Genomic DNA, 12,743 nt, shown 5'->3' on the forward strand with positions numbered 1-12,743 from the left:
AAGAACAAAAGCCTGATCCTTCATCCTCAGGAGCAGTTTCAGTTTGGAAACCATCTCCAGTCTGGAATAAATCCAAGCCAGCTAGAAGGGCAAAGCCTGCTTCTAAGTCCACATGAAGGTGCGGCCCTCATTCCAGCTCAGCTGGTAGGGGGCAGGTTACGTTTTTTCAAGGAAATTTGGATCAATTCTGTTCACAATCTTTGGATTCAGAGCATTGTTTCAGAAGGGTACAGAATTGGTTTCAAGATGAGACCTCCTGCAAAGAGATTTTTTCTTTCCCGTGTCCCAGTAAATCCAGTAAAAGCTCAAGCATTTCTGAATTGTGTTTCAGATCTAGAGTTGACTGGAGTAATTATGCCAGTTCCAGTTCCGGAACAGGGGATGGGGTTTTATTCAAATCTCTTCATTGTACCAAAGAAGGAGAATTCCTTCAGACCAGTTCTGGATCTAAAAATATTGAATCGTTATGTAAGAATACCAACGTTCAAGATGGTAACTGTAAGGACTATCTTGCCTTTTGTTCAGCAAGGGAATTATATGTCCACAATAGATTTACTGGATGCATATCTGCATATTCCGATTCATCCAGATCATTATCAGTTCCTGAGATTCTCTTTTCTGGACAAGCATTACCAGTTTGTGGCGCTGCCGTTTGGCCTAGCTACAGCTCCAAGAATTTTTACAAAGGTTCTCGGTGCCCTTCTGTCTGTAATCAGAGAACAGGGTATTGTGGTATTTCCTTATTTGGACGATATCTTGGTACTTGCTCAGTCTTTACATTTAGCAGAATCTCATACGAATCGACTTGTGTTGTTTCTTCAAGATCATGGTTGGAGGATCAATTTACCAAAAAGTTCTTTGATTCCTCAGATAAGGGTAACCTTTCTGGGTTTCCAGATGGATTCAATGTCCATGACTCTGTCTTTAACAGACAAGAGACGTCTAAAATTGATTGCAGCTTGTCGAAACCTTCAGTCACAATCATTCCCTTCGGTAGCCTTATGCATGGAAATTCTAGGTCTTATGACTGCTGCATCGGACGTGATCCCCTTTGCTCGTTTTCACATGCGACCTCTTCAGCTCTGTATGCTGAAGCAATGGTGCAAGGATTACACGAAGATATCTCAATTAATATCTTTAAAACCGATTGTTCGACACTCTCTAACATGGTGGACAGATCACCATCGTTTAATTCAGGGGGCTTCTTTTGTGCTTCCGACCTGGACTGTAATTTCAACAGATGCCAGTCTCACAGGTTGGGGAGCTGTGTGGGGATCTCTGACGGCACAAGGAGTTTGGGAATCTCAGGAGGTGAGATTACCGATCAATATTTTGGAACTCTGTGCAATTTTCAGAGCTCTTCAGTTTTGGCCTCTTCTGAAGAGAGAATCGTTCATTTGTTTTCAGACAGACAATGTCACAACTGTGGCATACATCAATCATCAAGGAGGGACTCACAGTCCTCTGGCTATGAAAGAAGTATCTCGAATTCTGGTTTGGGCGGAATCCAGCTCCTGTCTAATCTCTGCGGTTCATATCCCAGGTATAGACAATTGGGAAGCGGATTATCTCAGTCGCCAAACGTTGCATCCGGGCGAATGGTCTCTTCACCCAGAGGTATTTCTTCAGATTGTTCAAATGTGGGAACTTCCAGAAATAGATCTGATGGCGTCCCATCTAAACAAGAAACTTCCCAGGTATCTGTCCAGATCCCGGGATCCTCAGGCGGAGGCAGTGGATGCATTATCACTTCCTTGGAAGTATCATCCTGCCTATATCTTTCCGCCTCTAGTTCTTCTTCCAAGAGTAATCTCCAAGATTCTGAAGGAATGCTCGTTTGTTCTGCTGGTAGCTCCGGCATGGCCTCACAGGTTTTGGTATGCGGATCTTGTCCGGATGGCCTCTTGCCAACCGTGGACTCTTCCGTTAAGACCAGACCTTCTGTCACAAGGTCCTTTTTTCCATCAGGATCTGAAATCCTTAAATTTAAAGGTATGGAGATTGAACGCTTGATTCTTGGTCAAAGAGGTTTCTCTGACTCTGTGATTAATACTATGTTACAGGCTCGTAAATCTGTATCTCGAGAGATATATTATAGAGTTTGGAAGACTTATATTTCTTGGTGTCTTTCTCATCATTTTTCTTGGCATTCTCTTAGAATACCGAGAATTTTACAGTTTCTTCAGGATGGTTTAGATAAGGGTTTGTCCGCAAGTTCTTTGAAAGGACAAATCTCTGCTCTTTCTGTTCTTTTTCACAGAAAGATTGCTGTTCTTCCTGATATTCATTGTTTTGTACAAGCTTTGGTTCGTATAAAACCTGTTATTAAGTCAATTTCTCCTCCTTGGAGTTTGAATTTGGTTCTGGGAGCTCTTCAAGCTCCTCCGTTTGAACCTATGCATTCATTGGACATTAAATTACTTTCTTGGAAAGTTTTGTTCCTTTTGGCCATCTCTTCTGCCAGAAGAGTTTCTGAATTATCTGCTCTTTCTTGTGAGTCTCCTTTTCTGATTTTTCATCAGGATAAGGCGGTGTTGCGAACTTCTTTTGAATTTTTACCTAAAGTTGTGAATTCCAACAACATTAGTAGAGAAATTGTGGTTCCTTCATTATGTCCTAATCCTAAGAATTCTAAGGAGAAATCGTTGCATTCTTTGGATGTTGTTAGAGCTTTGAAATATTATGTTGAAGCTACGAAATCTTTCCGTAAGACTTCTAGTTTATTTGTTATCTTTTCCGGTTCTAGAAAAGGCCAGAAAGCTTCTGCTATTTCTTTGGCATCTTGGTTGAAATCTTTAATTCATCTTGCCTATGTTGAGTCGGGTAAAACTCCGCCTCAGAGAATTACAGCTCATTCTACTAGGTCAGTTTCTACTTCCTGGGCGTTTAGGAATGAAGCTTCGGTTGACCAGATTTGCAAAGCAGCAACTTGGTCCTCTTTGCATACTTTTACTAAATTCTACCATTTTGATGTATTTTCTTCTTCTGAAGCAGTTTTTGGTAGAAAAGTACTTCAGGCAGCGGTTTCAGTTTGAATCTTCTGCTTATGTTTTTCGTTAAACTTTATTTTTGGGTGTGGATTATTTTCAGCAGGAATTGGCTGTCTTTATTTTATCCCTCCCTCTCTAGTGACTCTTGTGTGGAAAGATCCACATCTTGGGTAGTCATTATCCCATACGTCACTAGCTCATGGACTCTTGCTAATTACATGAAAGAAAACATAATTTATGTAAGAACTTACCTGATAAATTCATTTCTTTCATATTAGCAAGAGTCCATGAGGCCCGCCCTTTTTTTGTGGTGGTTATGATTTTGTATAAAGCACAATTATTCCAATTCCTTATTTTTAATGCTTTCGCACTTTTTTATCACCCCACTTCTTGGCTATTCGTTAAACTGAATTGTGGGTGTGGTGAGGGGTGTATTTATAGGCATTTTGAGGTTTGGGAAACTTTGCCCCTCCTGGTAGGAATGTATATCCCATACGTCACTAGCTCATGGACTCTTGCTAATATGAAAGAAATGAATTTATCAGGTAAGTTCTTACATAAATTATGTTTTTTTAATTAGCTTTTCACAACAAGAGACTGCTTATTCATGTGGGCCATATAGATAACATTGTGCTCACTCCAGTGAAGTTGTGCCTAATTAATTGGCTAAAATACAAGTCAATAGATAATACATAGCCTTTGTGATAAGGGGGTTGTCAGAAGAGGCTTAGATACAAGGTAATCGGATATTAAAGGTGTATTAATATAACTGTGTTGACTGTGAATCACTGGGGAATGGCTAATAAAAGGATTATCTTTTTTTTTTTTTTTAAACAATAAACATTTTGGAGTCGACGGTCCCTTTAAGTGTTGAGTTAAATCATTTAAATTCATTTTTGTGAAGCACATGCAAATAGTTTAAGCATACAAATGGAAGTTTGTCCTCTTGTCAATTTTTATGATGTGTAAATCAGACAGAGGGGTATGTAAAACCCTGTTTCTCCAACATAGGTGTGTCCGGTCCACGGCGTCATCCTTACTTGTGGGATATTCTCTTCCCCAACAGGAAATGGCAAAGAGCCCAGCAAAGCTGGTCACATGATCCCTCCTAGGCTCCGCCTACCCCAGTCATTCTCTTTGCCGTTGTACAGGCAACATCTCCACGGAGATGGCTTAGAGTTTTTTAGTGTTTAACTGTAGTTTTTATTATTCAATCAAGAGTTTGTTATTTTAAAATAGTGCTGGTATGTACTATTTACTCAGAAACAGAAAAGAGATGAAGATTTCTGTTTGTATGAGGAAAATGATTTTAGCAACCGTAACTAAAATCCATGGCTGTTCCACACAGGACTGTTGAGAGCAATTAACTTCAGTTGGGGGAACAGTGTGCAGTCTCTTGCTGCTTGAGGTATGACACATTCTAACAAGACGATGTAATGCTGGAAGCTGTCATTTTCCCTATGGGATCCGGTAAGCCATGTTTATTACGATCATAAATAAGGGCTTCACAAGGGCTTATTAAGACTGTAGACTGTTTCTGGGCTAAATCGATTCATTATTAACACATATTTAGCCTTGAGGAATCATTTTATCTGGGTATTTTGATATAATAATATCGGCAGGCACTGTATTAGACACCTTATTCCTTAGGGGCTTTCCCAAAGCTTAAGCAGAGCCTCATTTTCGCGCCGGTGTGGCGCACTTGTTTTTGAGAGGCATGGCATGCAGTCGCATGTGAGAGGAGCTCTGATACTTAGAAAAGACTTTCTGAAGGCGTCATTTGGTATCGTATTCCCCTTTGGGCTTGGTTGGGTCTCAGCAAAGCAGATACCAGGGACTGTAAAGGGGTTAAAGCTTAAAACGGCTCCGGTTCCGTTATTTTAAGGGTTAAAGCTTCCAAATTTGGTGTGCAATACTTTTAAGGCTTTAAGACACTGTGGTGAAAATTTGGTGAATTTTGAACAATTCCTTCATGTTTTTTCGCAATTGCAGTAATAAAGTGTGTTCAGTTTAAAATTTAAAGTGACAGTAACGGTTTTATTTTAAAACGTTTTTGTACTTTGTTATCAAGTTTATGCCTGTTTAACATGTCTGAACTACCAGATAGACTGTGTTCTGAATGTGGGGAAGCCAGGATTCCTATTCATTTAAATAAATGTGATTTATGTGATAATGACAATGATGCCCAAGATGATTCCTCAAGTGAGGGGAGTAAGCATGGTACTGCATCATTCCCTCCCTCGTCTACACGAGTCTTGCCCACTCAGGAGGCCCCTAGTACATCTAGCGCGCCAATACTCCTTACTATGCAACAATTAACGGCTGTAATGGATAATTCTGTCAAAAACATTTTAGCCAAAATGAACCCTTGTCAGCGTAAGCGTGGCTGCTCTGTTTTAGATACTGAAGAGCATGACGACGCTGATATTAATATCTCTGAAGGGCCCCTAACCAGTCTGATGGGGCCAGGGAGGTTTTGTCTGAGGGAGAAATTACTGATTCAGGGAACATTTCTCAACAGGCTGAACCTGATGTGATTGCATTTAAATTTAAGTTGGAACATCTCCGCATTCTGCTTAAGGAGGTATTATCCACTCTGGATGATTGTGAAAAGTTGGTCATCCCAGAGAAACTATGTAAAATGGACAAGTTCCTAGAGGTGCCGGGGCTCCCAGAAGCTTTTCCTATACCCAAGCGGGTGGCGGACATTGTTAATAAAGAATGGGAAAGGCCCGGTATTCCTTTCGTCCCTCCCCCCATATTTAAAAAATTGTTTCCTATGGTCGACCCCAGAAAGGACTTATGGCAGACAGTCCCCAAGGTCGAGGGAGCGGTTTCCACTTTAAACAAACGCACCACTATACCCATAGAGGATAGTTGTGCTTTCAAAGATCCTATGGATAAAAAATTAGAAGGTTTGCTTAAAAAGATGTTTGTTCAGCAGGGTTACCTTCTACAACCAATTTCATGCATTGTCCCTGTCGCTACAGCCGCATGTTTCTGGTTCGATGAGCTGATAAAGACGCTCGATAGTGATTCTCCTCCTTATGAGGAGATTATGGACAGAATCAATGCTCTCAAATTGGCTAATTCTTTCACCCTAGACGCCACTTTGCAATTGGCTAGGTTAGCGGCTAAGAATTCTGGGTTTGCTATTGTGGCGCGCAGAGCGCTTTGGTTGAAATCTTGGTCGGCTGATGCGTCTTCCAAGAACAAGCTACTAAACATTCCTTTCAAGGGGAAAACGCTGTTTGGCCCTGACTTGAAAGAGATTATCTCTGATATCACTGGGGGTAAGGGCCACGCCCTTCCTCAGGATCGGCCTTTCAAGGCAAAAAATAGACCTAATTTTCGTCCCTTTCGTAAAAACGGACCAGCCCAAAGTGCTACGTCCTCTAAGCAAGAGGGTAATACTTCTCAAGCCAAGCCAGCTTGGAGACCAATGCAAGGCTGGAACAAGGGAAAGCAGGCCAAGAAACCTGCCACTGCTACCAAGACAGCATGAAATGTTGGCCCCCGATCCGGGACTGGATCTGGTGGGGGGCAGACTCTCTCTCTTCGCTCAGGCTTGGGCAAGAGATGTTCTGGATCCTTGGGCGCTAGAAATAGTCTCCCAAGGTTATCTTCTGGAATTCAAGGGACTTCCCCCAAGGGGGAGGTTCCACAGGTCTCAGTTGTCTTCAGACCACATAAAAAGACAGGCGTTCTTACATTGTGTAGAAGACCTGTTAAAAATGGGAGTGATTCATCCTGTTCCATTAAGAGAACAAGGGATGGGGTTCTACTCCAATCTGTTCATAGTTCCCAAAAAAGAGGGAACGTTCAGACCAATCTTAGATCTCAAGATCTTAAACAAGTTTCTCAAGGTTCCATCGTTCAAGATGGAAACCATTCGAACTATTCTTCCTTCCATCCAGGAAGGTCAATTCATGACCACGGTGGATTTAAAGGATGCGTATCTACATATTCCTATCCACAAGGAACATCATCGGTTCCTAAGGTTCGCATTCCTGGACAAACATTACCAGTTCGTGGCGCTTCCTTTCGGATTAGCCACTGCTCCAAGGATTTTCACAAAGGTACTAGGGTCCCTTCTAGCTGTGCTACGACCAAGGGGCATTGTGGTAGTACCTTACTTGGACGACATTCTGATTCAAGCGTCGTCCCTTCCTCAAGCAAAGGCTCACACGGACATCGTCCTGGCCTTTCTCAGATCTCACGGTTGGAAAGTGAACGTGGAAAAGAGTTCTCTATCCCCGTCAACAAGGGTTCCCTTCTTGGGAACAATTATAGACTCCTTAGAAATGAGGATTTTTCTGACAGAGGTCAGAAAAACAAAACTTCTAGACTCTTGTCGGATACTTCATTCCGTTCCTCTTCCTTCCATAGCTCAGTGCATGGAAGTGATCGGGTTGATGGTAGCGGCAATGGACATAGTTCCTTTTGCGCGCATTCATCTAAGACCATTACAACTGTGCATGCTCAGTCAGTGGAATGGGGACTATACAGACTTGTCTCCGAAGATACAAGTAAATCAGAGGACCAGAGACTCACTCCGTTGGTGGCTGTCCCTGGACAACCTGTCACAAGGGATGACATTCCGCAGACCAGAGTGGGTCATTGTCACGACCGACGCCAGTCTGATGGGCTGGGGCGCGGTCTGGGGATCCCTGAAAGCTCAGGGTCTTTGGTCTCGGGAAGAATCTCTTCTACCGATAAATATTCTGGAACTGAGAGCGATATTCAATGCTCTCAAGGCTTGGCCTCAGCTAGCGAGGACCAAGTTCATACGGTTTCAATCAGACAACATGACAACTGTTGCGTACATCAACCATCAGGGGGGAACAAGGAGTTCCCTAGCGATGGAAGAAGTGACCAAAATTATTCTATGGGCGGAGTCTCACTCCTGCCTCCTGTCTGCTATCCACATCCCAGGAGTGGAAAATTGGGAAGCGGATTTTCTGAGTCGTCAGACATTGCATCCGGGGGAGTGGGAACTCCATCCGGAAATCTTTGCCCAAGTCACTCACCTGTGGGGCATTCCAGACATGGATCTGATGGCCTCTCGTCAGAACTTCAAAGTTCCTTGCTACGGGGCCAGATCCAGGGATCCCAAGGCGGCTCTAGTGGATGCACTAGTAGCACCTTGGACCTTCAAACTAGCTTATGTGTTCCCGCCATTTCCTCTCATCCCCAGGCTGGTAGCCAGGATCAATCAGGAGAGGGCGTCGGTGATCTTGATAGCTCCTGCGTGGCCACGCAGGACTTGGTATGCAGATCTGGTGAATATGTCATCGGCTCCACCTTGGAAGCTACCTTTGAGACGAGACCTTCTTGTTCAGGGTCCGTTCGAACATCCGAATCTGGTTTCACTCCAGCTGACTGCTTGGAGATTGAACGCTTGATTTTATCGAAGCGAGGATTCTCAGATTCTGTTATCGATACTCTTGTTCAGGCCAGAAAGCCTGTAACTAGAAAGATTTACCACGAAATTTGGAAAAAATATATCTGTTGGTGTGAATCTAAAGGATTCCCTTGGGACAAGGTTAAGATTCCTAGGATTCTATCCTTCCTTCAAGAAGGATTGGAAAAAGGATTATCTGCAAGTTCCCTGAAGGGACAGATTTCTGCCTTGTCGGTGTTACTTCACAAAAAGCTGGCAGCTGTGCCAGATGTTCAAGCCTTTGTTCAGGCTCTGGTTAGAATCAAGCCTGTTTACAAACCTTTGACTCCTCCTTGGAGTCTCAATTTAGTTCTTTCAGTTCTTCAGGGGGTTCCGTTTGAACCCTTACATTCCGTTGATATTAAGTTATTATCTTGGAAAGTTTTGTTTTTAGTTGCAATTTCTTCTGCTAGAAGAGTTTCAGAATTATCTGCTCTGCAGTGTTCTCCTCCTTATCTGGTGTTCCATGCAGATAAGGTGGTTTTACGTACTAAACCTGGTTTTCTTCCAAAGGTTGTTTCTAACAAAAACATTAACCAGGAGATTATCGTACCTTCTCTGTGTCCGAAACCAGTTTCAAAGAAGGAACGTTTGTTGCACAATTTGGATGTTGTTCGCGCTCTAAAATTCTATTTAGATGCTACAAAGGATTTTAGACAAACATCTTCCTTGTTTGTTGTTTATTCAGGTAAAAGGAGAGGTCAAAAAGCAACTTCTACCTCTCTCTCTTTTTGGATTAAAAGCATCATCAGATTGGCTTACGAGACTGCCGGACGGCAGCCTCCCGAAAGAATCACAGCTCATTCCACTAGGGCTGTGGCTTCCACATGGGCCTTCAAGAACGAGGCTTCTGTTGATCAGATATGTAGGGCAGCGACTTGGTCTTCACTGCACACTTTTACCAAATTTTACAAGTTTGATACTTTTGCTTCTTCTGAGGCTATTTTTGGGAGAAAGGTTTTGCAAGCCGTGGTGCCTTCCATTTAGGTGACCTGATTTGCTCCCTCCCTTCATCCGTGTCCTAAAGCTTTGGTATTGGTTCCCACAAGTAAGGATGACGCCGTGGACCGGACACACCTATGTTGGAGAAAACAGAATTTATGTTTACCTGATAAATTACTTTCTCCAACGGTGTGTCCGGTCCACGGCCCGCCCTGGTTTTTTAATCAGGTCTGATAATTTATTTTCTTTAACTACAGTCACCACGGTACCATATGGTTTCTCCTATGCAAATATTCCTCCTTAACGTCGGTCGAATGACTGGGGTAGGCGGAGCCTAGGAGGGATCATGTGACCAGCTTTGCTGGGCTCTTTGCCATTTCCTGTTGGGGAAGAGAATATCCCACAAGTAAGGATGACGCCGTGGACCGGACACACCGTTGGAGAAAGTAATTTATCAGGTAAACATAAATTCTGTTTTTTATCCCAACAGCTCTTAAAAAAACATTTAAAGCTTTCCAAAAGGGTCTGTACTGTCCTTACAAGGAACATTCTTCTAAGATTTGTGTTCTATTTTTTTTTGTACCAAATATTTGAAAAGGTATTGCAAGTTTTATTACAAGTTGTTGCTTTTCTTTCTTTTTTTTCTTTCTTTTTTTTTTTACTGTTTCTTTGAGTCCATGAGCTAGTGACGTATGGGATATACAATCCTACCAGGAGGGGCAAAGTTTCCCAAACTTCAAAATGCCTATAAATACACCCCTCACCACACCCACAATTCAGTTTTACAAACTTTGCATCCTATGTTGATATGCGCTTCTCAGCATTTTGAAGCCCGGTTCCTCTCAGAGTACGTGAAGGGAGTATCACCTATTGATTGCAATGGTTTTCCTCATGGGAGATCTATTTCATAGGTTCTCTGTTATCGGTCGTAGAGATTAATCTCCTACCTCTTTATTCAGATCGACGATATACTCTCATATTCCATTACCGCTACTGATAACCGTTTCAGTACTGGATTGGCTATCTGCTATATGTGGATGGGTGTCTTTCTGTAAGTATGTTTTCTTTCATGTAATTGCAAGAGTCCATGAGCTAGTGACGTATGGGATATACAATCCTACCAGGAAGGGCAAAGTTTACCAAATCTCAAAATGCCTATAAATATACCCCTCACCACACCCACAATTCAGCTTTACAAACTTTGCCTCCTATGGAGGTGGTGAAGTAAGTTTGTGCTAAGATTTCTACGTTGATATGCGCTTCTCAGCATTTTGAAGCCCGGTTCCTCTCAGAGTACAGCGAATGTCAGAGGGATGTGAAGGGAGTATCACCTATTGAATGCAATGGTTTTCCTCACGAAAGATCTATTTCATAGGTTCTCTGTTATCGGTCGTAGAGATTCATCTCCTACCTCCCTTTTCAGATCGACAATAAACTCTCATATTCCATTACCTCTACTGATAACCGTTTCAGCACTGGTTTGGCGATTTGCTATATGTGGATGGGTGTCTTTCGGTAAGTATGCTTTTATTTCTTAAAGCCCCTTAGCTATGGTTTGGCACTTTATGCATTAATATAAAGTTCTAAATATATGTATTGTACTTATATTTGCCATGAGTCAGGTTTATGTATTTCCTTTTGCAGACTGTCAGTTTCATATTTGGGGAAAAACATATTTAGGAAATATTTTTCTTACCTGGGATTTAGTCTTTTTTTCAAATTGACTGTTTTTTTTCAAAGTTTATTGCGTCATTCTTGGCTCGAGAATTTTTGGGCGCGAAGGTACGTCCGATGACGCAAATTTGTCATTTCCGGCGTCTTAGTTGACGCCGAGTTTTGCTTTATATGTTGTTTTTTCTCTTACATTTTGCAAGATGTTTCAATCTGATCCTGTCTCAGAAATCACTGTTGGAACCCTGCTGCCTGATAACAGTTCTACAAAAGCTAAGTGCATTTGTTGTAAACTTATGGAGATATCTCCAGCTGTGGTGTGTAATAGTTGTCATGATAAACGTTTACATGCAGATAATGTATCCATCAGTAATAGTACATTGCCTGTTGCTTTTCCTTCAACATCTAATGTACAAGATATACCTGTTAATTTAAAATAATTTATTGCTGATTCTATTCAGAAGGCTTTGTCTGCCATCCCGCCTTCTATTAAACGTAAAAGGTCTTTTAAAACTTCTCATAAAGTTGATGGAATTTCAAATGAACGACAACATACTGAATTATAGTCCTCTGATAAGGATCTATCTGTTTCAGAAGATCCTTCCTCAGCTATTGACACTGACAAATCTACTTATTTATTTAAATGGAGTATATTCGTTCTTTGTTAAAAGAAGTGTTGATTACATTGGATATTGAGGAAACTAGTCCTCTTGATATTAAAACTAGTAAACCGTTTAAATTCTGTTTATAAACCTCCTGTGGTTACTCCAGTGGTTTTTCCAGTTCCTGATGCTATTTCTGATATGATTTCTAAGGAATGGAATAGGCCTGGTACTTCTTTTATTTCTTCATCAAGGTTTAAAAAATTGTTTCCTTTGCCAGCAGTTAAATTGGAGTTTTGGGAAAAGATCGCCAAAGTTGACGGGGCTATCTCTACTCTTGCTAAATGTACTACTATTCCTATGGAAGATAGTACTTTTTTAATGATCCTTTAGATAAGAAACTTGAATCTTATCTAAGGAAAGCCTATTTTTATTCGGGTCATCGTCTCAGGCCTGCAATTTCTTTGGCTGATGTTGCAGCTGCATCAACTTTTTGGTTGGAAAATTTAGTGCAACAAGAATTGGATTCTAATTTGTCTAGCATTGTTCTCTTGCTTCAACATGCTAATCATTTTATTTGTGATGCCATTTTTGATATCATCAAAATTGATGTTAAATCTGTCTAGCTATTTTAACTAGAAGAGCTTTGTGACTTAAATCTTGGAATGCTGACATGACTTCTAAGTCAAGATTGCTATCTCTTTCTTTCCAAGGTAATAAGTTATTTGGTTCTCAGTTGGATTCGATTATTTCAACTGTCACTGGAGGGAAGGGAGTTTTTTTGCCTCAGGATAAAATACCTAAGGGTAAATCTAAAGCTTCTAACCGTTTTCGTTCCTTTCGACAAAATAAGGACCAGAAACCTAATCCTTCCCCCCAAAGAATCTGTTTCCAATTGGAAACCTTCTTCAAACTGGAATAAATCCAAGCCATTTAAGAAACTAAAGCCAGCCCCCAAGTCCGCATGAGGGTGCGGCTCTCATTCCAGCTCAGCTGGTAGGTTGCAGATTAAGATTTTTCAAGGATGTTTGGATAAATTCTGTCCAAAATCAATGGATTCTGAGTATTGTCTCTCAGGGGTGCCGAATCGGATTC

This window comes from Bombina bombina, chromosome 2 (genome assembly GCF_027579735.1).
Source record: "Bombina bombina isolate aBomBom1 chromosome 2, aBomBom1.pri, whole genome shotgun sequence".
Lineage (NCBI taxonomy): Eukaryota > Metazoa > Chordata > Amphibia > Anura > Bombinatoridae > Bombina > Bombina bombina.